Genomic DNA, 26182 nt, shown 5'->3' on the forward strand with positions numbered 1-26182 from the left:
AGAAAATGGATGTTCAAATGAACAGATCTGTTCATTTGAACATTGAGTCGGAACATCAGGCGCGCGTTTATTATAAGGACGCGCGTCATCCCTACTAACGTTGGCGTCAGAAGAAATGACGCGCGTTCATGCAGAAAACGCCAGCGACACTTGGATTGACGCCCGCGACTCTTGGATTGACGCCAAGTACAATTCCTGATTATTTTACTACTTTTTAACCTTATTTTATCTCACTTTATCCTATTTTATCTCACTTCATCCTATTTTATCTCACTTAAATAATTTATTTTATTTTTCATCTTTATCCTGCAAAACATTTTATATTAAAAAGAAATACTAGTGGGGCCCTAGAAAACCAAATCTGTTCATTTTACCCCGCTTTACCATAGTGGAGAAACACGTTTGACCATCCACATGGCTCAACAAAATTTTGAGTTTGAACATTACCATAGGAACTGCTCTTAGGCGAACAAAGATCACATTGAAGTTAGAGAAGAAAACTTTTTAAGGACTAGCCTTACAAATTAGCTCAAGAATGGATAAATCCCTAAGGATTGAAGAAGAACAGAAAGAGGGAGAAGTTTTCTTAGGTTTACTTTTTCATGTCTATCCTTACAGCTCGACTGAGTATAAGAATACACACAAGACCACTCGTGCGACTCGCACAAGCACATACATTGACCGTACAATTCAAACAATCAAATGGGCGCCAATAACCTAGGGTCAGCCCTTAACACTTAAGAAATTTAAACCTAACTAACTTGGGTCCTGACAATACCCTCTACTCCTCCAAATCCTTGACCTCGAGGATTAACTTTGGAAACTGGTTTGACATGAAGTCCTTGTCTTCCCAAGTAGCATCTTGAGATGATAAATTCTCCCATTGCACTAACACTTGGGTGATGCTCTGGTTACCTTTCTTAACTTCCCTGTTATCCAAAATATGCATAGGATTCACCTTCATCTCCTTGTCCTTGTTCAACTTGGGCAGTGTAGTTTGAGGCAGCAATCCTGCTCCTTGCTTGGCCTTCAACTGGGAGACATGGAATGTGGGATGAATCTTGGACTCTGGTGGAAGTTGCAGTTTGTAGGCCACCTTCCCAATCATCTCAAGTACCTTATAAGGGCCAAAGAATTCGGCAGCCAACTTTAGGTTTTTCCTTAATTGCACTGATGTCTGTCTGTAGGGCTGGAGCCTTAAATACACCCAATCACCTTCTTTGAACTCCCTTTAAATCCTCTTCTTATCTGCCTGCTGCTTCATCCTGTGATGAGATTCTTCAAGCACCCCTTTCAGCATTTGCCCCATGATTAATCTCTGTTGTAGATACTCATCTGCACCAAGACTGATTCCAGCATTTGTTGAAGATACACCAAATTGTGGAGGCTTATACCCATACAGAGCTTCAAAAGGTGTTAACTTCAGGCTGGTATGGTAACTGGTGTTAAACCACCATTCATCTAGTGATAACCATGACACCCATTTGTTAGGCTTGTATCTTGTCATACACCTCAAATAAGTTTCCAGGCATGCATTCACCCTCTCAGTTTTCCCATCTGTTTGAGGGTGATAAGCAGTACTTAGGTGCAAGGAAGTTCCCATTCGTGCCAGTAGGCATTGCCAAAAGTTGCTCAGAAAAACATTATCTATGTCTGACACTATGGTCTTTGGAAGTCCATGCAATTTAATGACTGAGTCAAGCATTACCTTGGCCACTGTTGCTGCTGTGTAAGGATGGCTGAGTGCTAAGAAGTGGTTGTATTGGGTATACTTATCCACTACCACCAATATAATCTCCCTTCTTTCAGATTTTGGCAGACCTGTAATGAAATCCATGCTAATGTCTGTCCAGGCCTGTTCAGGAATTGGCAAGGGTTGTAGGAGTCCTGCTGGTAGGGTAGTGAAGCCCTTGTGCTGTTGACAAGTGTCACATTCTTGGACCATCTGGGTTATATTGTTCTTCATGCCCTTCCAATAAAAATAGGACTTGTCCTTCTGGTAACTAGATCTTGAGCCTGAATGTCCACCTACTGAAGAAGAATGCACTGCTGCCATGACCTTCTCTCTTAGCTCTCCAGAGCTGCAAATATAAATTCTGCCCTTGTATCTAATGACTCCTTGCTCAAGAGAGAATTCTCCAGTTTTGTTGTCTGTTATCATTAGCTTTGGTAGTAACTCTGTAGCTACAACATCTTCTAAGTAGCTCTCTTGTACTTCCTTAAACCAAGTTGGATGTAGTTGAGAGATAACATGGCATGAAGCCTCTTCTGGATAGTGAACCCTTGACAGTGCATCAGCCACCTTATTATCACAACCCTTCTTATACTTCAATTCATAGTTGTATTCTAGAAATTTAGCTAACCACTTTTGTTGCAGAAGTGAGTTAACTCTTTGCTCTAGGAAGTACTTGATGCTTTGATGATCTGTATAGATAGTGAATTTGTTACTCATTAAATAAGACTTCCACTTGCTAACAGCCATGACTATGGCCATCATATCCTTTTCATAAGTTGACATGGCCAGAAATCTGGTACCCATTCCTTTACTGTAGAATGCAATAGGTCTTTTATCCTGCATCAATACAGCACCTACCCACAAATCATAGGCATCTGTGGCTAGCTCAAAGGGCTTGTTAAAGTCAGGCAGAATGAGCACTGGAGTGGTTGCCATGGATTCCTTGAGCATCTCAAATGCACTGGTGGCTTCTGAACTCCATTGAAACTTGTTCTTCTTCAGCAATTCAGTCAATGGTCTAGCAATAAGTCCATAATTCTTCACAAATTTCCTATAGCACCCAGTTAACCCTAAAAATCCTCTCAACTCCTTTAAGGTCTTTGGGATGGGCCAATTCTTCATGTACTCCACCTTGCTAGGGTCAGCAGCAACTCATTCTCCACTAATAATGTGGCCCAAGTACTCTAGTGAAGTTTGTCCAAATGAACATTTACTCATCTTAGCAAATAAACTATTCTCCTTGAGTAATCCAAGAGTGATTTCCAAGTGTCTAGCATGAGTTTTCATGTCAGGTTTATACACTAAGATATCATCAAATAAGACCAATTTGAACTTCCTCAAATGTGGTTGAAAGACATCATTCATCAATGGTTGGAAACTTGCTGGGGCATCGGTTAATCCGAAGGGAATAACTAGGAATTCATAGTGACCTTGGTGAGTCTTGAATGTTGTTTTGTGAGTATCTGAAGGTGAGACCCTGATTTGGTGATATCCAGCTCTCAAATCAATCTTTGAGAAGACTTGTGACCCATACAACTCATCAAGTAGTTCTTCTATCACTGGAATGGGGTACTTGTTCTTTATAGTGAGTTCATTCAATTTTCTGTAATCTACATAGAATCTCCAACTTCCATCTTTTTTCTTCACTAACAATATGGGAGATGAAAAGGGGTTGTGACTTGGCATAATAACTCCTGACTTGAGCATTTCTTGTACCAATTGTTCTACAATTTCTTTTTGTACATATGGAATTTTGTAGGGTCTCTGGTTTGGAGGTGTAGAGAGTGGATTAAGGGGTATGTGATGATCATGGGCTCTTTGTGGAGGTAGGCTATTGGGTTCTTGAAAAATTGAATTGTAGGAATCTAAAATGGGTTACAAAGGTTTAGGAGTAGTAGTTTGTACCTCTTGGGCTGTAATGGAAAACAAATGACCCATGAACCCGTACTTGCTCTTCTTAAGGTATTTCTGACACGCCTTAATTGTCATCATAGACACCTTTGGAGCCTCAGTGCTTCCCTGTAGAATAATTTCTTCATTTCCCCTGTTGAATGTCACTGTTAACTGCTTAAAATCAAACTTGACAGGGCTAATGCCTTTCATCCAATCCACTCCCAACACCATGTCACATCCTCCCAATGCTAGGACTCTAGCTTCACACTCAAACTGGTGTCCTTGCATGCTCCATGAGAATTTAGGGCACTTAGCTTCACTTGTGAGCTTGTTTCCATCTGCCACTGCTACATGAAAAGTTGCAGTTGGTTCTATAAGGGCACCACTGTATCTAGCAATTTCAGGTCTACAAAAGTGTGTGTACTTCCACTGTCTGCTAATATGGTTATAGGTTTGTTATTCCTTGACATACCTTGAATTCTTATAGTATTCTGTGGTTTGATACCTGATAAGGCATGCAAATATATCTCCACCTCCTCTTCCATTTCTTGTATTACTGGGGAACTAATTGGTGAGGCTTCCTATGAGGTGCCTTGATCTTCATCTTCTCCTACTAGCATAAATAGTTTTTGTTTGATGTACTTGTGTCCAGTAACATATACTTCATCACAGTTATAGCACAGTCCCTTGTCACACCTTGACTTCATATCAGCATAAGTGAGCTTCCCAATCGTGGCAAACTTGAGCTTGTCATACTCCTTGGGGAGGGAGAGATTGTTGTTGGAGAAGTTACAAAACTTCTATTGTTGTGCCTACTTGGTATGGAAATTTGGGGTAGCTTATATGCTGCCTTAGCCTTTTTGATAGTCTTTTCTAGTATAGCCTCTTGCATCCTGGCCAGGTACATATCTTGCTTCAAGTTAGTTGGTGAGAACATTTGTACTGCAATTCTTAATTCCTCCTTCAACCCACTAACATAACTGGAGGTGAAGTAGTCTTCGGTAAAATGTTTGTTCTTGGCAAGCATAAGAGCCTTCAGATCTTCAAATAACTCCTGATACTCCAGCACAGTTCCTTCTTGGCTCAACTTGTTGAACTCACCAACTATGTCATCATGACCCAACTCCTGAAATCGAAAATTGATGTCTACAACAAATTCTTCCCATAAGATGATGTCTTTACCTTCTTGATAATCTTGGAACCAAACATCTGCTCTCCCATCTAAGTACAGAGAAGCTAACACCACTTTTTTCTCTTCATCCATAGCATGTAATTGGAAAATTTTTTTACACTTTCGAATCCAAGATCTAGGGTTATGGCCATCAAACCTAGGGAATTCGATCTTAGGCTTATGATGATTAGTAAGATGATTAAATATTTTGCGATTACCTTGTGTTTCGTTGCTTCCTCCAGATTTATTTCGAGAATGAGAGTCATTAGGTGGTTCCAATATTCCATCACCCGCTTTGAGTTTGTTTATAATTCTGTCTTCCATAGATCGCATTTCCATTAACGAATTGGAAATGCTACCTTGAGCTTCATCAAACTTCTTCACTATCTCTTCGTGGACTTTCATCAGTGTATTTTTGTGAAGGTCGTCGAAGTCTTTCTGATTAACCATAGTTCACAAGTAACACAGATCGACGTCTTCTGATACCAATTGTAAGGACTAGCCTTACAAATTATCTCAAGAATGGATAAATCCCTAAGGATTGAAGAAGAACAGAAAAAGGGAGAAGTTTTCTTAGATTTACTTTTTCATGTCTATCCTTACAGCTCGACTGAGTATAAGAATACACACAATACCACTCGTGCGACTCACACAAGCACATACATTGACCGTACAATTCAAACAATCAAATGGACGCCAGTAACCTAGGGTCAACCCTTAACAACTTTTCTTAAGCAATTTAAATCTAAACCAACTTCGTATAGTTGAGACCAAGCAACTAAACCTATAGTTCACCTAGTTCTGTCTGTATCCCTGCGCCTCCAACTTGCAATAAGTCACGCACTTGGAACAATTCATTTGGTTTGTATTCCAAACAGTAAAAGAACAAAAAATTTGTTCGGTAACAACTCTTTTCGACCAAGTGATATGAGTTCGACAAAGGGATTTTCCGTTTATCCCAATAAACTCCTTTGTCAGGTCCTTCGATCTATCCAATAACAATTACCAAAGTAATTGCCAAGACTTTGCAATCAATACTTTTAATCACAAATAATTGTATTGATGCCGATCTACTCAACTAATCAATCCAATCTATCACAAAGATAAACCGATTATAGTTGGATCCTTTTCCAGCCGAAACAAGTATTGTGCACACAAAAGATTAAGAACCCAAATCAGAAATCTTCTTCGTCTTCAAATCTTCTTATATCTTCAATAAACACCTGCAAACAATCAACTTGAATCTCTTGTGATCAATCACACACAAAACGGAGTCTGACAATGGATTATCACAAGACGTCTTTAGAACTACAAAAAGTCTAAAGATCCCCGTCGAAACTTCGATCTATTTTAAGTGAATCTTATATCAGAAGAGAAGATTCTCAAGCATAAACAAACTAGGTGCAATCAAAGTTCAACAACCGTTAGTCAATCAAATCAATCGAAAACTAATAATAAATCGTAATTATCTAGTTTCCCACCTACAGTACTAATAGAGCTTCTCAATCCCAAAGAAGTCTTTAAACCAAGCGGCCGTAAGATATTTCGCCTAATTAGGTTATTTTCCTCTCCGAATAGGCGGCTCCACCAGTAACAACACAACTAGGTAGTTTTGCTGGCTCTGAGGATTAGTTTGCTTGAAATGCAAACTTCAATATTTATAGACCAAAGAAGTTTGGACACCAAGGAATTTCCAAAACCGAAAATATTCTCAAGATATGCAATATATTTCCAAATTAAATTTTCATAATTCCTAGAAATGCTTTGTCCAAATAATGACCGAAAATCTCTTAGAAAATCTCCAACTAGTAAATGCACATTATTAATTTTTATTTTCTAAAGATATGCAAAACTAAAAACCTTAATTAAAATATTCTTAATTTATTTCGATCCGGGATTCTCCTTTAGCTATTAAGGAATATCTTTGAACAATAAAATATAAGCGTTATTGCGCATGTTCAAAGTATGTCGACATCTTTACTCTGTAAGTCATTTTTCATACTCACAATCTTGGAACCGATTTTCCACACTTCCAAACAAGTTTAGAATTAGTTCATCTGACTTCCAAGAACTATGTGATTGATTATCATATCAAATCACCAAACATAGGTTTCACGGTTCTACCAAAATAAGTTTCGGTTCTACCTCCATGTGGGTACTAGAATTAGTCACGCTAGTTACCAAAACTTGGTTGAATACGTACTAGGATCGGTTCCCACATATATATGGTATCTAACTTGTATTTGGTGCACATGTCCATAGGATCGGTTCCCAATAGCTAAAAACGTGATGCACATGTTCATAGGATCAGTTCCCAATAACTAGAAACTTGTTTCACCTCTTACAAGGATCGATTCCCTTTTTGTGATCGGTTGCACCTCTTACTAGGATCGGTCCCCCAATGTCTAGAGTTGGTCATACCAATTACAACAAATCGATCATACCATCTCAGGTGATTACTTAAGATTGGTTTCACTAATAAAAGTCATGCCAATACAAAAGTCAGGCCTTGTGAATAGTTTTACCAAGAACATAAATAAGTCATGAGCGGTTATACTAAACATACATATTGGTAATTCAAAAGATATGCAATGAATAACAATACCAATAATCATCGCGATTTCCCTTTCGTTTCACAAAACAAGTTTATTAATGTACTTCCTTTAAACGAATGTAAAACATTATTTCCTAGGATGAAATCTTCACCTCATACCAATACATAATCACAATAGCATTCAAACGATTATTTCGATGTCTTATATACGAATTTCAAAAGATAAGCATTATACTTCGTATTGTATTCCTTAATACTACGTCTAACTAGAGTGTTAGAGCAAAGCTCGGTCGACCTCGCATGCGTTGCTATATCAAGCATGTTTGTCAATGTTGGTGATCAAAACTATGAGTCTTGATTTCTAGTCTATTATAGCTAAGTCTCGGACTAGGATAGAAAAGTGTAGTTGAGCTCAAGGACTTCATGGTGATTCATCATACAACGACGAAGATCTACTCAAAGAACCGTGGAACTTCATCAACAAAAACGTAAGTGGAGACTTCAACTTATCTATCACTCAAAAGTCTATCTATTTTATCTCCTACTTCTTATGAGACAAAAAGTCGCATGCTATATAGACTGGATCATACACATTTGACATTTCGAGCTGAGTATTCACTACTTATCTTTTTCTTGAAATCGTGTGTTGGTAAAGCGTTTCGCTTTGATCAAGTTTATCTTCACATAGTGACGAAAGTCATGAAAAGTTTCAATTACTTTGAGAATTGCTCTGACGTGAAACGGTTTGTTAATAACGTCCATATAACATCCTCTGAGAATTTCTCAATGATTGGAATGACAGTTTAGATTACATAACCATGTATTCCTTAATCCGAAGTTTTCGAACTTTGTTGATTGAGAGAAACCGGAGGAATTGGCTTTGCCCAGTCCGCGAACTGACGGAAGTTCTCTTACCGAGAATTTATGCTGGGATTTTCCAAAAACTCGTTTGCGTGTTTAGTCCGCGAACCTAGTCCGCGAACTGGCGGAAGTCTCTTTGTCGAGATTTTCTGCTGAGTTTGGAAAACTCTGCCGGTTGCCTTAAGTCCGCGAACTTGTTTGTGAGCTTAAGTGGTTATGATCTAAAGATGTGCTCTGAACATGAAACTTAAATTACTAAGGAATGTTTTATGCAAACCGTGGCTATAAAGTTCATGAGCCGATTCATCGAATCGAATCATCTTTGTTTCAATTGTGTCTTGTGTAGTTACATAAGGTCTCATAGCAATTGAACAACTCTCTAACTAGTTCATTTGAGTCAATTGAATTAGTTATGGTGAAGAAGAACTAGGTTAATATGAAATGCTCATATGGTTAACCTTTTGGGTTACTATGTTGAACCAACATACACGTACACGTTTGGGCACGGTTTTCACAAACCCAGTAAACGTCTACCCAAGTGTGTGTGACAAGCTAAGTTTTCGATCTAACGGTTGAGAAATATTAGCTTGAATCTAAATCAGGTTTTCATCTAACGGTGAATATGGATTGGTTTGTAACTAAGGCAAAACCCTGATTTGAAGGCTATATATAGGAGACATCTAGCATTGTGCAAAACTAATCCCCACACGTCTGTGTGATACTAGTGCGCTCGCTAGTGATAGGTGTTGTAAAATACCTAATTTTATATCTAGTATTTATGCTTTCTTTGCGAGTTTTCATATAAATTATGTACTCCCTCCGTTCCACTTTAGATGAGTTTTTAGAGTTATTTTTTTGTTCCACATTACTTGATAGTTTTCATATTTTCCCCATAAAACTACCAACAATACCCTCACAATTTGTCTTGGAACCATAAGTTTATTTTTAAATACACTATTAGCAATTAATGTTTAAAGACTTTTCTCAAGGGCATAAATAGAAATTTTTACATCTCTCTTCAGTTCTTAATCTGCGTGAAAACTCCTAAAACATCATCTAAATTGGAACGGAGGGAGTATCTTATGTGTGAGTTTGAGTTTATTAGGTGTTATGGAGTCATTATGAGCAAAAGAAGGAGAAAACGTCCATTTGGAGTGTAAAGGGGTGAAAGCATTGTTTTATGAGCAATTGCTATTTGGAGCGGGCTAAAGTGCACGAGAAGGAGGTGAAGAATGAACTTCCAATTCCTCGCAATTGATAGTTGAGCAAAGAAGCGAATAGGTCGTCGGTTTTCTGAAACCGACTAGCCATTTCTGAACAGGTGTCCCTTATCCTATCAGCTGGGGTGGATAAATCCAAATTCATACAAAATACCTAAATTTCAGAGAAGAAAATCATAAGCTCTTCTTATTTATCGACCCTGTCTGTGAGGGCGGCACCATGTGAGATTCAGAGACGAAATTGGTATAGGTTTTGAGTGTGCTGTTACAACTAATGACTGAGAAGAATTGAGGAACCAGAGAGAGGAGAAGATGGATCTGTTGATGTTCAGTTTAAATGGAAGAGAAATCAGGCGAGAACATGAGTTGCTGTTGTTGATATTTTTAGGGTTTCATGGAGATGAAGATTTGGTAGTTGATTCAGAGTTTAAAAGACTAATTGCGGATGAATTACAAAGGGGTTAAACTCATATTGAGTTTGGATTGATAATTGAAGATGATAAGTTGAAACTGCTGCCACTGTTGCTGTTGTGTTAATGGAAACGGGGTTTTGAATCTGGTTTGAAATTGACTGAAATTGTTCGAATCTGAAGAATGGGTTTGGTTGAATGGAACTGCAGACGGAGAAACAAGGTATAATCGAGAATTTGAGATGTTTTTGCTCAGTGGGTACTGAAAATGATGGTAGAAGCTAGATGATTTTCATGGGTCAGGTGGAATTGATGTTGCTCAAGTGCTGAAGTGGATGAATGTCTAGGACAGGTACAAATTGCAGGTGGTAGTGGCTCTGATTGGAGTAGTTGTTGGTGGTTCAGGGCAAGGAGGAGAAAAGGAGTTGTTGGTGGTACAGAACTGAAGCTGCAAAGTGGTTGAAATTGGAGCTGTGATGATATATGAGAAGGTTTGGTGGTGTTAGCTCAAGCTTGAGTTGCAGAATGAAGATGAATGTATGACTGCAATAGCATGTGGTACTGATATGGCTTGAAATAGAGCTACAGAGAATGGGAATTGGTATTGCTGCTTGAGGTGTGAGCTGGAGGTCAAAGCAATGAAGCTCAGATAATTTGAGAGGGGTTTGATTCAGAGATTGCAGGCTGGTAAATATGCAGTTCTGGTGGTGTTTGCATAAGAAGGGAAGCTGTAAATGGAGTAATGGGTTCAAGCAAGAAGCTGCAAGGGAAGCTGCAATAGAACTGATGTTGTTGTGCGGTGTTAAATGGGATAAGATGAGAACTGGCTCGGCGACAAAGAAAAGAGAACCTAAGGCATTTGAGCAGCATAGTACATGATGGTTCTGCAATGACTTTGAGGTGCTGTGAAGAACATTTGCAAGCTGGTGATATTGGTGCTTGTTGTGAAAAGTAGAATAAGAATAAGAAGCTACGGGTTGTACTATGGAGTTATTGACCTGCAGTTCAAGTTGTTGCAGGTGGTAATTGGTGGTTGCGGTCACTGAAGTTGATTTGAAGTCCTAAAGCAGCTAAACCATGTTGCAGGTGGCCTGTGACTGTGTGCAATTGGTGTTGATCTGCAATGGAGGTGATGTGTGTGTGCTGAGCAGCTGAGATACAACTTGTAGGTGGATTTGGTGAATGTCGTTGGATTGAAATGGGCTTTGTGGTATTGGATTCATGGTGTATTGAAGCTGTTTATGTTTACAGGCGAGATGTTGTGTTGTTGAAATCGATGGCGAGAAGAAAGATGGGTTTGATGGTTTGAAGAGTACAAGGGTTATGTAGAAGAAGATCCGGAACTGGAGCTGGTGGTGTTAACTATCGCCATCAGTTCTGTCAAGAACAAGGACCTGAGATGCTGGTAATTTGTGAACTGTGAAGGGTTGAATGATGCAAGAGTGGATTGGAAATGGTGATACTGAGATGGTGAAGGTGGAGATTCAGTTGCTGTTGTTGCTGTTACCGTTGCATGGAGGAAGTGTTGTATTGTTGCAGTTGGTATGAAATGTAGGTTACAGCTGGTATTTGTGATGTTATGGAGCACCTGGAGTTCATGTTTGAGCAACAAAGAAAGAGATTGGATTGGCAGTGGAGGTGTAGTTGCATGTGTAGGCTGGTGAAGCACAATCATTGTGCAACACTGGTCAGAGCCAGTGCAAGTGGCCTAGGCCATTGCAAGTCAGATCATTCAGCCGTGTCAGGTAGCTGACTCAGTCTTGACTCCTCTTGACTCGGTACTTTGACCGAGTTGACTCGTTGACCGGTTTTGTCTTTGCCGGTCACCTTAGCTCTTTTCCGTCGACTTTTCCGGCCAACTTCCGGCACTGTCACCAGTTTTCCGGCGACCACTTTTGGCAAGATTTTTACATGGGTTCTTCACACACATGGGCTTGGTGGACTTCTTTGTGATGGGATTTTGAAGACTTGACCTAAGAAGAGCCACAAAAAGGAAAGTTTTCTACTTTCTTAGTATCACGCAATGTAATTAATATCGGATATCGGTTCATCTCGGCCGGGACCGATACACTGGTACGATTTTATATCGGGGATATTATCGTTGAAATATCGGTTCTAGATTTAGAGACTATAATTTTATATTAAACATTTCTCCACACATTTTCGAATAAGATATAATAGATAACATCAATTTTATCAAAAAAAACAAAAGAGTAACTTTAGTAGACTTGCTTCGAGAGCTACATGCACCTCTACTACCACCTGGAAGACTTTCTTCGCGAAAATTACCCTTAAACTTTATAGAAAACGACCAATACCGTCTCATATCAGGAAATGTAGGAAAATTTCGTATCGACCGATACGGCCGATATTTGACCGAAACGGCCGATATTCGACCGATACGACCGATATTATCGGGCGAATATCGTATCCCCGATATCCTTCTTATCGTATCGTTCTGGGCCGATATCCGAAATATCCCCGATATATCGGCCGTATGTTGACTACAGTGGTATCACGTATTTTTTACTTGGAGTTTTGGAGAACGGCAACGAGGGTTTGCTTTCGTTTATTTTTCATCTTCTTCATTTTTATTATTGATTATGATGAACTCAAAAGATATGAGTAGCTAAACTCATATTATTGGTTATGGGATAAAGTGGATTTCACAAATGATATTTGCATCTATGAATTAGTTTTGTCTCAATAATTTATTGTTTATGATTCACAATTAATAATGTTATATAGTTTGAAGGCTTGTTTAGTCGAGTCCGGAATCGATTGCGTTTGCCTTCATCCTTATTGCTAGATTAGGGTTTTCAATAAGAAAAAGTTGTTTATTCCTGATTCTAAGTAGCATAATTGTGGGTAGTGCTTGTAGTGATATATCCTACTAGTCACAAGTGAATCATAACCTTTATTAAAACGAATTAGTGCTTTTACACGTTTGTTTGCGATTACTCTTATTTCATAGAACTTATTGCTCTTAGGGAGTTAAACTTAATTGTGCTTTTACACTTTAGGTTGCTTTCTAGGTAGATTTCACAATAGCATCTTTTAATGTTGTTCGTGATAAAATCAGGAAATAAACGGGATACGCTTGCGATCAAGATATCCTAGGACTTTTAATAAACAAGAGATTAAATTATCAATTCTAATCATTGATGAAAGTACATGTTTGTGAATGATACTATCCCGTGACCAATATCTTCTTCTATTGATTTTTCGAATTATTTTATTGCTTTCAATTACTTTTATTGCTTAGATAAAAACAAAATTCCTCCTTTGGTTACTAAGAAACTGAGATTTTATAACAACAAAAAGCCTCTCTGTGGGAACGAACTCTTTCTTACCACATACTTCATTTATTTTAGTTAAGTAAGAAAGTGAAATTATTTTTGACGCATACGATAGCGATCAAATTTTGGCGCCGCTGCCAGGGAGGCATACGTCTTGTTATTAAGTTTTTAATTTGTTATCATCATTTCTGCTTTCATATTTGCTTTTTGTTTCTTGTCTTGTTTCTCAGTTGTTTTTGAGAATTTTGTTTCAGGCACCTTACTGAAATACAAATTGGGAGAAGCAATGGGTGATGCAAATCGCACACTCAAGGAGCTAGCTTCTCAGAAGTTGGATCAACAACAATGGTGTATTGAAGCAACTTCCACTTTTGATATCAAGTCAGGGTTGATCAGTCAAATACCAAAGTTCCATGGATGTGTATGGGAAGATCCGAACAAGCATCTTATGGAGTTTCAATGGTTGATGACAAACATGATACCTAATGGAGCTAATGCAGATGAAGGAATGTTGCGTGCTTTTCCTTTCTCTTTCTTTGATGCAGCTAAAGATTGGTTATATTACTTACCGCCTGGTAGTATTACAACATGGAATGGGTTGAAGAGACTTTTCTTGGAGAGATATTTTCCTGCGTCGAAAGCGACTCAAATTCGCAAGGAGATTTGTGGGATGAAACAAAGTGTGGGGGAATCGTTGTATGAATGTTGGGAACGGTACAAGAGATTGATAGCAAGCTGCCCTCACCACCAATTTAGTGATGCAATGATTATCCAATACTTATATGAAGGTCTCCAAGCAAGTGATAGGAATCTTATTGACGCTGCAAGTGGTGGTGCACTTATGAACAAGACGGTGACACAAGCTAGAGAGTTGATTGAGAGTATGACAGCAAATTCTCAACAATTTTCAAGTCGTGGATCGGAGCGATCTACCAAGGGAGTTAATCAATTTGACGAGATTATTGAATTACGTCAACAAATGAGTAATATGGCAGCAATGATGCAACAAATTGCAGTCGTGATTGTAAAACCGTCACGCCAAGCTTATGAGAATGTGGAGCAAGTCAATGATATTTTCTCAACTCAACCATATGGTACCTACTCCAACACTTACGAGCAAGTTGCAAGTACAAGTTCTGTTTACAACCATTCAAGTGGATTCCAACAACAAGTGCAACAACCGCAACAAGCCCAAAATTCAGAATTGGCAAAGATGACTACTTTGGTGGAGGCTCTAATGTCTGTGGTACAACAAAATCAACAACTAGCGAACTTAAATCAACAGAAAACGGATAATGTAATTAGAGAGTTGCAAGCACAAGTTGGTCAACCACAACCACAATAATCAATGCAAAATCAAGGTTCTGATATCGATGCAAAGCTTCAAACTTTTATGCAAGGCATTTCTACTATGTTTAAAGAAAGTCAGTAGGAGACTAAGAGTGCTATCAAGGAGTTGCAGACACAAATGGGCTCCATGGAGATTGATATAAACAAGTTGAAGGCACAAAATAGTGGGAAACTCCCTTCTCAACCTATCAACCCAAAAGAGGGTACCAATGCTATTACGTTGAGAAGTGGTACACAACTTGTGCAACCTGAAATTACTGATTCAGGTAAAAGAGAAACCCCAAAGGAACCAGTTTTGGAGGAAAGGGATGCTGATTTCCCTCAAACTCCCGAGGTAACTAAATCCAACTCTAAATCTCTTGTTTCTACTTACGTTCCTCCTTTACCTTTTCCTGGCAGGTTCGCTAAATCTAATAGGAAGGTGGAACAAGATAGGGATATTTGGGATGTTTTTAAGAAGGTCCAAGTGAATATACCACTCATTGAAGTAATTAGGCAATCTCCTCGCTATGCAAAGTGTGTAAAGCAATTGTGCACTAACAAACACAAGCTAACGAGTAATGAGGTAATGAGTGGGGGAGAATGCTTCGGCGTATCTTCGAAAGAAACTCCCACCTAAATTGAAAGATCCCGGTAGTTTCACTATTCCATGCACTATTGCTAAAACGAGGTTTACAAAAGCTATGTTAGATTTAGGAGCTTCTATTAATGTTATGCCTACTTTTATTTATGATGCTTTAAACCTTGGCCCTCTTAAGAAAACCGGCATAGTTATTCAACTTGCCGATAGATCTAATATTTACCCCAAAGGGATTGTTGAGGATGTTTTGGTGCAGGTAAAAGGACTAATATTTCCAGTGGATTTCTATATTTTAGATATGAGTGATGTGAATTCATCATCGTCTACACCTTTACTGTTGGGCAGACCATTTTTAAGTACCGCTAGAACGAAGATTGATGTCCACAATGGCACCTTGATTATGGAGTTTGATGAAGAAGTCATACACTTCAACATATTTGAGGCGAGGAAACACCCAAGTACCATTCAATCAGATTTCCATAATGTGTTGGAAGCCGGCTAAGGCGCAGAAAGCAAGAAGATAGTCGGGCTGACGACTTTAAACCAAGCGCTAAATGGGAGGCAACCCAAAGGATGAGTATTTCTTGTCTTGTATTTATTTCTTGTCTTGTTTTTAGTTTTTTCTTGTCTTGTTTTGTTTTTATTTTTTCTGATTTCTTGTCACATTATCATGTTAGAATTTCGCACCTTGACTTACTTTGGATGACTCAATTTACATTGAGGACAATGTAAAGTTTAAGTGTGGGGGAGTGGTTAAGCATTAGTCATTTCAGAACCATCATGTACTATGCTGCTCAAATGCCTTCAGTTCTCTTTTCTTTGTCGCCGAGCCAGTTCTCATCTTATCCCATTTAACACAACACAACAGCATCAGTTCCATTGCAGCTTCCCTTGCAGCTTCTTGCCTGAACCCATTACTCCATTTACAGCTTCTCTGCTTATGAAAACACCACCAGAACTGCATATTTACCAGCCTGCAATCTCTGAATCAAACCCCTCTCAAATTATCTGAGCTTCATTTCTTTGACCTCCAGCTCACACCTCAAGCAGCAATACCAATTCCCATTCTCTGTAGCTTTATTTCAAGCCATATCAGTACCACCTGCTGTTGCAGTCATACATTCATCTCCATTCTGCAACTCAAGCTTGAGCTAACACCACCAGACCTTCTCATATATCATCACAACTCCAATTTCAACCACTTTGTAGCTTCAGTTCTGTACCACCAACAACTCATTTTCTCCTTCTTTCCCTGAACCACCAACAACTGCTCCAATTAGAGCCACTGCCACCTGCAATTTGTACCTGTCCTAGACATTCATCTATTTCAGCACTTGAGCAACATCAATTCCACCTGACCCATGAAAATCACCCAGCTTCTACCATCATTTTCAGTACCCACTGAGCAACAACATCTCAAATTCTCGATTATACCTTGTTTCTCTGTCTGCAGTTCCATTCAACCAAACCCATTCTTCAGATTCGAACACTTTCAGTCAATTTTAACCCAGATTCAAAACCCTGGTTCCATTAACACAACAGCAACAGTGGCAGCAGTTTCAACTTATCATCTTCAATTATCAATTCAAACTCAATCTGAGTTTAGACCCTTTGTAATTCATCCGCAATTAGTCTTTTAAACTCTGAATCAACTACCAAATCTTCATCTCCATGAAACCCCAAACATCAACAACAGAAACTCATGTTCTCGCCTGATTTATCTTCCATTTAAACTGAACATCAGCAGATACATCTTCTCCTCTCTCTGGTTCCTCAATTCTTCTCAGTCATCAGCTGTAACAGCACACTCAAAACCCATACCAATTTCGTCTCTGAATCTCACATGGTGCCTCCCTCATAGACAGGGTCGATAAAGAAGAAGAGCTAATGATTTTCTTCTCTGAAATTTAGGTATTTTGTAGGAATTTGGATTTATCCACCCCAGCTGATAGGATAAGGGCCACCTGTTCAGAAATGGCTAGTCGGTTTCAGGAAACCGACGGCCTATTCGCTTCTTTGCTCAACTGTCAATTTCGAGGAATTGGCAGTTCATTCTTCACCTCCTTCTCGTGCACTTTAGCCCGCTCCAAATAGCAATTGCTCATAAAACAATGCTTTCACCCCTTACGCTCCAAATGGACGTTTTCTCTTTCTTTTGCTCATAATGACTCCATAACACCTAATAAACTCAAACTCACACATAAGATATATAATTTATATGAAAACTCGCAAAGAAAGCATAAATACTAGATATAAAATTAGGTGTTTTACAACACCTATCAAATTCCCCCACACTTAGACTTTGCTAGTCCTCGAGCAAATGAAACAAAACTTATTTTAAAATATACTTACAACTCTCGTGAGGGTTTACTAGAGATATACCCACAAAACCTACATTTCCAACTTACTAATTCTCCGTAAGGATAGCATCCAACGCGCTAAGAAGACATAGAGATTTTGCACACTAGTCATAAGAAGTTAGACACATATATGAACAAAATCTCATCCTTAAAAGTTGCGAGAAAAATAACCATCCCTTCTCGAAAGAAATTCGGCTTCGGAGTGATAGAAAGTCTCGACTCTGCCTCACAAGAAAGGGTTTTATGAAGTTGCTCTCAATAATAAATAGCTCTTTATGGGTCACACATGTGTCCAGGTAGGAGTGAAGAGAGAATCCTGCGACACCTTGAATGGTAGGAAGGCAAAAACCATCCGAATTGTTTTGAAAACCCACATCTTTTATTCATTTTGAAAACCCTTTTTTTTTCTGACGATCTCTAAGAAAGGAAATCAACCACTTAACGAAGGTGGGAATATGCTTACTTACCTCTTTATCTGTTCGGCGTGCAGTTAGCACCACTCTCATAGCATCCATAGAAACGTCTTCGGTCTTCAATCCTTGTGTTCATCTTCGTCTTCGGTCTTCAACTAGTAATGATGAAATCTTGAACATCGTAGAATCTTGACAATGTGATTCTTTCCTCTAATTCCTTGTTGTTTGAAACTTCATTACCCATATTTATTCTTCCATTGGCTTTATTGAAAGAATACAAAATTAAAAATGAACTAAACAAACCAAAATAAGATGCAATGAATTTTTTTTTTGTTTTTTCTTTTTCATAAGATGTAAAATAAATAAAGTAAATACAAAATGAAAACAAACAAAATATTAAAACTAATGATGAACCTAAAAAATTTCTCTTGTCTTTTTTTTTTGTTTTTTTTTTTGAGACAAGAGAAAATAATACAAATACAAAATAAAGATAAAATAAAAAATGCAAGTACAAAGGCCATGGTGTAAGTACTTTAGCGCTCGATTCTTCACAACTTGTATGTCCCGATATCATAGACTTCTTGAACTCTCATCTTGATAATCTTCACTCTTGTACAATAGTCTTCAACTTGTAAAAATTCTGCTCCTATTGTCTTGTTTCTTTACTTGAATATGAAATCTGCTCATTCTTGTACCGTTGCTTGTAAACCTTGAACGTCTTCAACTTTCCTTCGAATTTGTGATGCTCCTCTTGTTGATGATGATGGTGTTTCTATGGACCTGTTGGTGTAGAGAGTGACGGATTTCTATGTTTTAGACATGAGTGATGTGAATTCATCATCGTCTACACATTTACTGTTGGGTAGACCATTTTTAAGTACCTCTATAACGAAGATTGATGTCCACAATGGCACCTTGACTATGGAGTTTGATGAAGAAGTCATACACTTCAACATCTTTGAGGCGAGGAAACACCCAAGTACCATTCAATCAGATTTCCATAATGTGTTGGAAGCCGGCTAAGGCGCAGAAAGCAAGGAGATAGTCGGGCTGACGACTTTAAACCAAGCGCTAAATGGGAGGCAACCCAAAGGATGAGTATTTCTTGTCTTGTATTTATTTCTTGTCTTGTTTTTAGTTTTTTCTTGTCTTGTTTTGTTTTTATTTTTTCTGTTTTCTTGTCACATTATCATGTTAGAATTTTCCACCTTGACTTACTTTGGATGACTCAATTTACATTGAGGACAATGTAAAGTTTAAGTGTGGGGGAGTGGTTAATCTCCAGCAATTAAATGCATATCTTTAGAAAATAATAATTAGTAATGTGCATTTGCTGATTATAGATTTTTCTTTTGGGATTTCGGTCAATATTTGGACAGTGCATTTCCAGGAATTATGAAAACCGATTTTATGTTTATTGCATATCTTTGAGAATATTCGGTTTTGGAAATTCCTTAGTGTCCAAACTTCCTTGTCTATAAATATTGAAGTTTTCATTTCTAGAAAACTAATCCTCAGAGCCATCAAAACTACTTAGTTGTGTTGTTACTGGTGGAGCCGCCTATTCGGAGAGGGAAGTAACCTAATTAGGCGAAATCTCTTACGGCCGCTCAGTTTAAAGACTTATTTGGGATTGTGAAGCTCTATTAGTACCGCTGGTGGGAAACTAGATAATTGCAGTTTATTATTAGTTTTTAATTGATTTGATTGACTAACGGTTGTTGAACTTTGATTGCACCTAGTTTTTTTATGCTTGAGAATCCTCTTTTCTGATATAAGATTCACTCAAACTAGATCGAAGTTTCGACGGGGATCTTTAGACTGTTTGTAGATCTAAAGACGTCTTGTGATAATCCAACGTTAACAGACTCCATTTTGTGTGAGTGATTACAAGATATTCAAGTTGATTGTATGCAAGTGCTGATTTAAGATTAAAGAAGATTTTAAGACAAGAAGACTTTTTGGGTTCATAATATTTGGTGTACACAATACTTGTTTCGGCTGGAAAGGGATCCAACTATAATCGGTTTATCTTTGTGGTAGATTGGATTGATTAGTTGAGTATATCGGCATCAATACACTTCTTTGTCATTAATAGTATTGATTGCATAGTCTGACAATTACTTCGGTAGTTGTTGAGAGATTGATCTAAGGACCCGACAAAAGAGTTTATTGGTTAAACGGAAGAGCCTTTGTCAAAATCATATCACGTTGTTGGAAAAGAGTTGTTACCTAACAAATTTGTTGTTCCTTTACTGTTTGGAATATGAACTAAAGGAATTGTTCCAAGTGCGTGACTTATTAACAAGTTGGAGGCGCAGGGATACTGAGGAAACTAGGTGAACTATAGGTTTAGTTGCTTGGTCTCAACTATACGAAGTTGGTTTGATTTTGTATAGCGGCTTAATTCTGAGAGTATTCAATTCTGTACTAGGTCCCGGGGTTTTTCTGTATTTGAGGTTTCCTCGTTAACAAAATCTTGGTGTGTCATTTACTTTTATTTTCCGCAATTATAATTGTTGTTATTATAATTTAAAGTAAATTACACAAACGTTAATTCCTATTTTACTTGATAGGAAATCCCTAGAGTTTGGTTAAGTCCGAACCTATTATAAAGTAAACATACTTCGTTGTTGTATTGTCTCGATCTTGTATCCATAGTAAATCACACAAGTTATCTTGTTATCGTATTGTCTCGATCTCGTATCCATAGACGATCACACGAAATGTGAACCGATTAGTTGTATTGCCTCGACTCAGTCTATAGACAATCACTTTCGGAGAAAGGACTTATGGGTAGAAAAGATTTAAATTGAGGTATATTTGGGTACCCTCATCTTTTGAATTGGTATCAGAGCAGGAAAACACGAAAAAAATCTAACAATCTGTGTTTGATGCGATCCAACCTATAAGACATGAGTCAAAGTAGAGTTAAGCGAGAGCGAAAACTAAAGAAAGACTCAGTTAACGTATCACAAGATGTTAGAAGTTTTGATTTTAAGAAATGTTTAAAAGGTTCTTCTTCGTCAAGTGCTACTTGCTCTTCTGAGAATAAGTCTGAATGTTCTCAAGATGAGATTAAGTTAAGTCCTATATTCGCAATCAATGATTCAGACTCTGAAAAATCTCTTCTTGATGACGAGAAAAATATTGATTCATCGAATATAGAAACATTTCATACAAAAGAATTAAGCGAAAATTTTCTCTCATGTTTAAGTGAACTAATTCATGCATTAGAGAGAGAAGGAAAGCTGCTAGACAATAAAAATTGTCTGAAAGCTAAGAATGATCAACTTGTTATTGATCTTGCCTCCACAAAGTCTAAATTTGATTCTCTAAAAAGGGAAGCTTCATTAGAGTTTCATTCTCTGAAAGAAAGGCTTAACAATTGCCTTGAGGAAGCAAAGAAAAATGATTCTCAACATATACAGAATCTTGAGGACAAAGAAAGTGCTAGTCTTTTTCTAGCGGAAATTTTAGAGAAAGATCGCGACGCGGCTCTTGAAAAAGTAAAATTGTTGGAAGAAAAACTTGCTGACTATGATGCAAGGATTAACTCTCAACAAAAGAGCTTTGAAAAGAAATAAGGTGAATATCTCTCACGAGAAAAACGCCTTGAGGCTGATCTAGCTGGTGATCTTGATAAAATCAAGACGTTGGAGGATTAAAATTTGGACCTTAAAAACTTCAATGTCAACTCAAACAATTTAACCTCAATGTTAGAAGCAAGTAGAAATCATCGTGATACACGAGGATTGGGCTATAAGGGAATAGATGCTTTAAATATTAGCAAAGAGGTAAAATTTGTCAAAGCTACAAATTCTTCTCAACCAGAAACTTCCACTGATGTCAAAGATGCCTTTATTTCTTGTAAGGGAGAAAAGTCTGTCAAGCCTAAGAATTGTGTTAAACCAGTAGCCATTAAAGAGAGCACTTCTGCTAATGTCAAGAAAGCAACAACGTTGAATAAAGAGAAGAAAAAGAAGAAGAAAACTCGTCGAGCTCCAATGCAAGAGGATCCACATAAAGGTAACACTAAAACTCACACTTTGTATGCTACTAAGTATTATTGTTATTGTGGTAATAAAGGGCATTCGGAATGGGAATGCAAGATTCATAAGATAAAAGATATACTTTCTTTTGTATCAAACGAATTGGCTAAGATTGCTCCCCAAAGGAACTCAGATCGATATTGTCCTAAGTTGAGGAAAAATAATTATTATAATGATAGTTCAAATTTTGCATATCGCTCAACAAGGTCATCTCATAAAAGACCCGAATATAGAAAGAGAGATAACTTTGTAGATGCAAAGACAAGATCTGATGGTCCAAATTGGAGAAAAGTTGTTTCGTAAAGTATTCAAAAGGACAATCGTCCTAATGGTATCAAGGATAAAGATGCTCCTACGAAACCCTCCTCTAAATGGATCCCAAAATCCTCCATAGCCAAAAAGGGACCAAAAGTTAGTCACAAGAATGACTCTCCACTGTTAATTGTTGGTGACAATAATTACAAGAGTTTTCTTGAAAGAGTAAAAAAAGATATCATGTATAAAATCTCTTGTACTGGTGAACGTTGTGATAATGACACTCTTCATCACAAGTCAAAAAATAAAAGCAAGAGATGGAACAAGAGAAAACAAACAAAGCAAGAGGTCAAGAATGATAATTCTGTCTTAGTCACTCGTGACGAACAAGACAAGGTTCAACTCAACACAACTTAGTTGTGTTAGAATGTGCATGCTCACCTTGGTGCTCAATCTTTTGAAAGGTGAGGAAGCACATGAAAAAACTGAGCACATGATCTCTCGGTTATTATATGACTAATTAACATCCATAGGGAGATTTCTTGTCTTCTATTCTCATACCCTCTCTATCCATATTTGAACTTTTGATAGAAACGGTAATTTTAACTTTATGATGTTGATATATACTGATCATATATGTGTAGCTCTTGTTTTTACAGTTAAAACGAGCCAATAATCACTAAATTTGGACATCGTATGCAAAAGTTATGTCAAAAACAGTTTAGTATTGTGATCCTTCACTAGCAACACATGGGTATCGATCCTAGTGAGAGGTGCAATACGTAGGAGTGGAAATTTTTTTTGCCTATAACTTCTTCTTCCGAACTCGGAATGACCTAATTATTTTTGTGTTGGTTTCGTAATTCAATTTCCTACAAGATTGAGGTAATTTCAATACTTGATTTCATGTTGAATATTTATGGTGTATTGCAAATTGATTTATGAGATGTATGTTTTCGGTCTTCATAACCTTAATTTTTGATCTCATATGTTGTGAACCCTTATGGTTTGGGTGACTTTTTGATTTAGCGGGATTAAGTTCTAGCCCATGTTGGTAGGATTTATCGAAGGATCATGAGGGGTTCCTGTAGAAACAATATGTGAAAAAGTCAAAATATGTTGAATCTTTTGGTTTAGCATTAAAGCATATGTGTTTAGAGGTTTCAACTTTTGCATCGCATAGTTAAAACCGGTTTTCAACCTTTCTCTGGTAAAGGTTGCTCTCTGTTGTTGTTCTTTTGTTTTGGCGGGAGGATGACAACGTTAATGGGGGAGAGTTCTAAGTGAACTTGCGCTTAATGACATATCTTAAGGGGAGAAGAGGATGCGGAATTTGAGGTTACAAGTTTGTTAGTTAATTGTTTTCATGTTTAAGAAAAGCGTGATTTTATTTCATATCTTTATTGCTTTTGCTTAACAAAATTTCGGTACAATTGATGTTGATTCCATTATTTGTGTATGGATGTTTGATTGTGACTCAATTGTTTCCGGTTAAGAAAAACTATTGTTATCTTTCATTATTGTCTTGGTATCAATTGTTTAGGCTTACAAAATTTCGGTGCAATTGCAGTGCTATAATGTCTATGTTTGTTTCAATTGCTTCCGGTTAAGATAAATGATTATGCAAGTTGATTTATTTGGTTTGTATGGATTGTTTATGGCTTAAAAAAAGTGTTTCGGGATCATTTGTTTAGTCCAAGTGATTTCCGGATAAGAGAAACTAAGTTTTTCGGATCTTAGTTAGACTTATCAAATATGAAGGTTTCGGTTATTCAAGTCTAACCGAATGCCTTAACAAGAATTACTAGTTAACTAACCTGGTATTTGTCTTGTTTAAAAGTGAAAGGTCTAAGTTATTTTTGAGAATAATTAGAGCATGATGAGAAAAATAAAGTTAATTCTGATCTTTATTTTGGTCTTATCGAACAAGCGGTTGTACTTGTACAATCAGTTTAGCAAAAGAACTAAGGTGCTTAATCGATTTTTGATATGCTAAACTATTAGGGAAAATTGCTTCGGGCAATTGTTTCCTAGATAACATGTTAAAACCAAATTACTTGTAGTTTCAGTTTTGATATTGGTTATCTAAAATGGTGTGTAAAAACCTCGTGCTCAACTCTTATAGGTTTGCAAATTCTCTTTGTGAGATTTGTAAGATCCTTTATCGGTTTGTCCTTTATTTTTTCATTTCTTTGTCATTTTGTGACAAAAAGACAAAGAAATGAATGGAGTAAACAAGTGATATTGACTTGTTGTGAGTTGGTATCACTAAGGGAAAGGACTTTTGTGCTAAAACGTTTATTCTAATGAAAAGAGTGAAAACATAGACTAAGGGGGAGTCGCATACCATATGATATGTAGTAATGAGGAACTACATGAAAATAACAAAGACATGTGGATTGAAAATCTACCTATCTTACCTTTAGGGGGAGTATTAGATTTGTTATTATAATGTCAACAACGGAATTTAAGGATTGAATTTAATGTAGGTTTTGTGTTGTTGAACTTGGAATCAAGCGTATGTGTATAATGAATTTTTGTAATTTGTTTATCCATATTATGTAAGAGTTTTGTCACTAAAACTGACAAAGGTGGAGATTGTTAGAGCATAGCTTGGTTGAACCCACCAAGCGTTGGTATGTCAAGTTTGGTTGTCATATTTTAGTGAATCAAAACTCATTTAAAGAGTCGCTTGATTATACACTAGAGTCAACTTCGTATAGGTTAGCTTGAAAGTGTTAGGATATGAGACTTAAAAGTATTACATGAAGACTTGAAGAATGTGAAGAAGTATGAAGATACAACGACAACATCATCCTTCCTCTTGAGGTTAGTAATATTTGACTTGAACTGTTTCTTTCCCTAACGTATCTTTCAAGTCGTGCATATTGAAAACATAACTGCGAAGCTGTGTATGAAACTCTAGTTAGACATAGTATTAAGGAATACAATACGAGGTTTATTGCTTAACCATTAAACTTTATATATAAGACATCGACATGATCATATGAATGCTATTGTGATTATGTATGGGTATGAGTGAAGATTTCATCCTAGGAAAAAATGTTTTACATTCGTTTAAAGGAAGTAAGTTCATAAACTCGTTTTGTGGATCGAAAGGGAAATCACTAGGCTTATTGGTATTGTTATTCATTGCAAATCTATTTTGGATTACCAATATATGTGTTTATTATAACCTCTCATAAACTTGTTTATGTATCTTGGTAAAACTATTCACAAGGCCTGACTTATGTATTGGTATGGCTTTTATTAGTGAAACCGATCTTAAGTAATCACTCAAGATGGTATGATCGATGCCTTGTAAGTATCAACTTTTATCTAGTCATTGGGGAACCGATCCTATTAAGAGGTGCAACAAATTTGCAAGAGGGAATCGATCCTTGTAGGAGGTGCAACATGTTTTTAGTAGATGGGGGAACAGATCCTATGAACATGTGCAACAAGTTTGTAGTTTTGGGGGAACCGATCCTATGGACATGTGCAATCGAATTACAAGTAGTTACCATAATTTGTGGGTAACCGATCCTAGTACCTAGTCAACCGAATTTTGGTAACTAGCGTGTCTATGCACAGTACTCACATGGAGGTAGAACCGAACTTGTTTTGGTAGAACCGTGAAACCCATAATTGGTGATTTGATAGGATAATAAATCACATAGTTCTTGGAATTCAGACGAACCAATTCTAAACTTGTTTGAAAGTGTGGGAAATCGTTTCCAAGATTGTAAGTATGAAAAAGGACTTACAAAGTAAAAGATGTCTACATACTTTGAACATGTGCAGTAACGCTTATCTTTTATTGTTCAAAGATATTCCTTAATAGCTAAAGGAGAATCCCAGATCGAAATAAATTAAGAATCTTTTAATTAAGGTTTTTAGTTTTGCATATCTTTAGAAAATAAACTAGTTGGAGACTTTCTAAGATATTTTCCGTCATTATTTGGACAAAGCATTTCCAGGAATTATGGAATTCGAATTTGGAAATATACTGCATATCTTGAGAATATT

The sequence above is a fragment of the Papaver somniferum genome, chromosome 9 (genome assembly GCF_003573695.1).
Source record: "Papaver somniferum cultivar HN1 chromosome 9, ASM357369v1, whole genome shotgun sequence".
Lineage (NCBI taxonomy): Eukaryota > Viridiplantae > Streptophyta > Magnoliopsida > Ranunculales > Papaveraceae > Papaver > Papaver somniferum.